The sequence below is a fragment of the Pinus tabuliformis genome, chromosome 3_2, assembly GCF_031772625.1.
Source record: "Pinus tabuliformis cultivar Carrire ecotype Pingquan chromosome 3_2, CPIR1, whole genome shotgun sequence".
Lineage (NCBI taxonomy): Eukaryota > Viridiplantae > Streptophyta > Pinopsida > Pinales > Pinaceae > Pinus > Pinus tabuliformis.
In genome coordinates this window covers 1,173,069,754-1,173,074,726 of record NC_142302.1, presented here as the reverse complement: position 1 = coordinate 1,173,074,726, position 4,973 = coordinate 1,173,069,754, and positions in this window count along the sequence as shown.

The following is a 4,973-nucleotide window of genomic DNA, read 5'->3' as shown; positions in this document are numbered from 1 at the left end:
TAACTTTTCCTGTCTATTATTAATTAATGAACGACTGTTATTATAGTTCCAATCTCATTGTCTATTATAGTGATGTTGATTTATTTCCTTTCTGACTGAAATATAGTTGTGCCTTGGTGGATTTTATGCTTGTATCTGTTTCTTCCTTTGCATGTGCAGGTGTCCGTTTGCAAGGATCGCAAGGATTGTGACCTGCCGGAGCGAGGGAGCGGGAACACCAACTCTGCTTCAACTATAGCATTGGATTCCAGGTTGGTCTTCTTAATTCACCTTTAATGTACAACTAGGAACTTGCGTGGCAGCGTGGATTGATTGTGGCTAGTTCTGTTTTAAGCTAGTGGGATCGCCTCTGTCCGCAGAGGGGATTTACCTAACCAACAATTTGGCGACTCCGCTGGGGAGAAGCTATTTGGAGTTTGTCTTGCATGATTAGTTTTTTCTCGCTTGCCTGAGTTAATGAACTTTCTGGGTCAGTCTTGAAATTGCTATCTGCTGGGCACTGTCAATCAGACCCTGGGTTGTTATATTTATTTTTTGGGTCAGTAAACGCGGCTGTCGCGTTTTTTCTTTTAACATTCGCGCCAGTTGGCGCATGTTGCTCCATAAAGACCCGCGCCAATTGACTGTTAGCGCGCGTTGCAGATTCACAGTCGCGCCAGCTCTGTGAATTTTGCCAGTTTGGTACTTGAAAGCTCCTTAAACTCGGATTTTTTGTTTTTCCATATCTTTTGCTGCTTCTGGGAGTGTGTTGGACCTCTGTGTGACTGGTTGTTACCTTCATCCTTCAGTTGTTTGCTTATTTCTATCGATTTTGTATCCCAACCCTAGAGTACCTAGTGGCTTTGCATGTCGATCCTTCTGTGGGACCTTGTGGTTTGATTATCCAGTCAGCTTGTTGGTTGTTTTCCGCACTCATCTAGTGGTTGTTAAAAGTTGGTATTCTATGCTTCGAGTGATTCACTTCTAGCTTGCTTGGATCTTGCTTGACTTCATTTGAACTTAGATCACATGGTTCATTGAACGTCTTCGTGTTTTCCTTTGCTTTGACAGTTCATCTTCATGTTTCTAAATTGGTTCTATGTCCATTGAGTGAATTGTGTTTGTACTCGTGGATATCTCTTGAGGTTTGTTTACATGCATTATGCCATTTTAAAAAATCAAAAAACAAAAGAGCTTTTTGCATTATATTAGTTAGCATTTATTGCTATTTGTCGCTTTTAAAAAGAAAAGGAAAAAACTTTTATTTCTTGTTATTAGCTGCATTAGGATCTTTGTTACTTGCTTGATGATCATTTTGTTTGTGTAAAAAAAAAAAATCTCTACTCTTCTGTAGGTAGAATTCATCGAATGAAACGATATAATTTTGGCATATAGATTGCATTTAGGAAGTTTGGAGAGACCACATACGGTAGGACCAAAAAACTGAAACATAATTGAAGATAAACTATAAAATAAACTCAATGAACCTAACAATGCATTGGAACATAACGCAAACATTCTAGAGGTCTAGGTTAGAGACGTGTTCCGGCGTCGTTAAACCTGGTAGCTTACCGTCGAGTGGTTGGGTGATTCCTCCACGGTGAAATGATAGGTGCCAGTATGGACTGTGCTCCCACGTACCGTCGCGTATACATTGGGAGACCCCTATAGGAATAAAGCTTTTATCCATATGAAGCCGTGTCGGCCACCCTACGATTCGCAATGCAGTTAACACAGCATTCACGAAGATCGACCACCCGTACCCTAAAAAGTATTCTGTGGTTTTGCGAAAAGTTTGGCACACCCTCTACCTAGAATTCCAGAGCAGTCACTTTTGATCCTTTTCGGACTCCTTAAACGAAAAGGTGCCTGTGAGCGTCTTGTCACTTCGTGCTCATTAAATATTCGAAGGAGACTAGAGTCATCTTTTCGTCCTTTTCTCGACTCTTAAAAAGTGAAAAGGTCAAGTTCAAAGTTCAGTGTCTTAAAATTTATTTGACCACGATCAGATATAACCCGGTTAAATTTTTCTTGCGTTAGCTTGAGTAGGGTTCTTTCTCGCTCAAATGGCATCCTTCCCTGAGCCCACCGGCCAAGGTGGTCCCCCGGCTGGTCCGATTCCTTCTGTCGGAAATGTTGGTGTTTAGTATATAGCAACTTTGTCTTTACCTGGGTTCACCATCGGTTTACCCGTATGGGTGTTCTCAAACTCAGTGGTCTCAAGTGTGATAACTCCTATTCCACCACCACCTCCTCCACCCGAGCAACATCATTTTGATTCCAAGGTGGACCCCTGCCCTTCTTCGCCTACTGTTGTGTCCTCATCTTCTACTTCGCCTGGTGAAACTCTGGATTTAAGTAACCAGGTGGCTAAGAAGAAGAAGAAGAAGACCAAAAAGAAGAAGTCTCCCAAAAGAAAGGTCCCATCTACCCCGAATATACCTGAAGTAAAGTCTCCTCCTGCTCCGCCGCGGAAGGCTAAATTTCCTTGTAGATTATGCAAGGAAGACCATCTTCTTCGCGATTGTCCTAGCATCCCCAGGGTCTTAGAAGTATGGGCTCACGATCGGGACCGCCCTGCATCGTCCTCTGGAGATCATGGTGATGCTACCCTATCAGCTGGAAATGTTAAGGGAAAAGGGAAGATTCGACTCCCCTGTAGACTTTGTGAAGGCAATCATCCCCTTCAACTTTGTCCATTCATGGATAGAGCCTCTATTGTATTGGAAAGTCTTACAACTCCCTCAACTCAACTTCCTGCTGGTTATCAACGTCTCTCTGCAATTGCAGAACGTTCCCCTGTTGACCAAGCAATCAAGCATGATTCCTCTTTGGTCCAGCTTTCTCTTCCCGAACCTGGCTGTGCTCAGCCTGTTCCAGACCAGTCCCTGGTCGGAAAGAGTGTTGCTTTACAGCCTGTTCCAGACCAGTCCCTGGTCGGAAAAAGTTTTGCTTTATAGCCTGTTCCAGACCAGTCCCTGGTCGGAAAGAGGGTTGATTTTCAGCCTATTCCAGATCAGTCCCTAGTCGGAAACGCTGTTGATTTACCTTCTTCGTCTACACACCACTTTGTTCCGGAAACGTTTGTCATCAAAGATGAACCACCTGAATCCAAACCAGATGAAAGTCCAAAGGTCCATATGACAAGTGACCCGATCTTTCCAAAGGTCCAGATAATAGTTGACCCGGTTTTGCCTTCAGAAGTTCCAATCTCAGATGATATTATCACTGTAAAGGATGAAGATCACACCGTCCAAATTCTATACATAAACATAGACTCTAATGATCAAGTGAGTATCCCCCTCATTCCTTCACAGCAGGAAGGAAGTCCATCAGAGTCATACCCGGCCGTTTATCCGGTCCCACCTCCAGGCGACCTAGTTGTTTCCTTCAATTGGGATCAACTAGGCAATTCCCGGTTACCAGCTTCCAGACCATTTCAAATTATAGTCCAAGTCTACCGAATGGTTATGGCCGGTACCATTATTGATGACGGATCTCCTGTGAGCATCCTTTCTTCCACAGCTTGGGAAGCACTTGGTTCGCCACTGCTTCTGCCTGAGATGAGAAACCTTATAGGTTTTCATCGAGAAACCAGTCGACCTTTAGGAATTCTTCCCCATGTACCTATCACATTAGAAGGGAAGACCGTTCAAATGGGCGTCATGGTAGTCCATGGCCCGTTAGATTACAATTTACTCCTTGGGCGAGACTATATTTATCGCATACATGCAATTGTGTCCTCACTCTTCAGAGTGATGTGTTTTCCGCACGAAAGAAGAACGATCAAGATCGTAGACCAACTTTCGTTCCCCGGTTCACACTTTACATATAGTCATCTACCATTCCTAAATGGTCTTATTTCCACAGGAAATGCCTCAACATCCAGTCCGTCATTCTGATGACGGTAGCTAACCCGGGCGTGTGACTGAAGCCCGGGGGGCATGCATCCTCCTTTTCAAAATCGAGTCTTTCCAAGTGAACCTTCATTCCATCCACTCCGTGAATGCCATGAAGCTTGGGGGGCATGTACCTCGATTTGCATTATCATGCTGGGGGTATGCAAATTTATAACAAGCATAGTTTTTTCGTTTCAAGCTTGTGTAAACATGAAACCGAATCCAAGCAGAGTTCTCCATGGTTCAAGCTTGTGTAAAAATGAACCCATACCTGATTTACATCCCGTGATTGCCATTTATCTGCTAAATTCTGCTAGATGAGCCTTGGTTGTTTCATTCCATCGCCACCATCTCTTTGGCCGATCATATGCTTTCACTTGGTTGTTTTCCTTTCCTGAGGAACCGCAGCGATGAGTGGTTTTATTAGCCAGCCTCTTGACCATTACATGTTTTAAGCAGTTCCACCACTACCGGAACCAGTTGCTACCCTTTATACCACTCATTCCTCTAGGATGAGTCGCCTTTAAGCTCTTTTCTGACTCGTAAAATATGAAAAGATTGCCGAGTATTTTTCCCTTTTTGACTCGTTAAAGAGAATAAAATTCAAGGTCTTTTTTCAGCTCTCTTCCGACCATTTAAAGAGGAAAAGATTGCTGAGTTACTCCCCTTGACTCGTTAAACGTAAATAAGGGGCGGTCATTTTAAGTTCTTTTTGTCGACCGTTAAAACTTAAAAAGATTACCGGGTTTTTGTCGTTTCAAACTCGTTAATGGTTACGAAACGACGTGGTTTTGATCACTTTTTTACTTTTTCAGGTCGAAATCACTACTTATGAAAAGTACTCCTCGATCGTAACGATCGGGCGGTTCTTTCGGGCATTATTTTATACTTTTTCGGGCCCGAGAGACACAACTTTACGAAAAAGGACACCCCTGGAGTTTCCTTTTCGCTGTCTTTTCAAATTCTCTAAATATGAAAAGACGCCGAGTTCTTCCTTTGTCAGACTCGTTAAAACCTAATGACATCGGATTTTGTCGAAATGACGCACCACAAGCATATGCTATCCCCATCAAGCTTGTTAAAAATAGCTGGGGT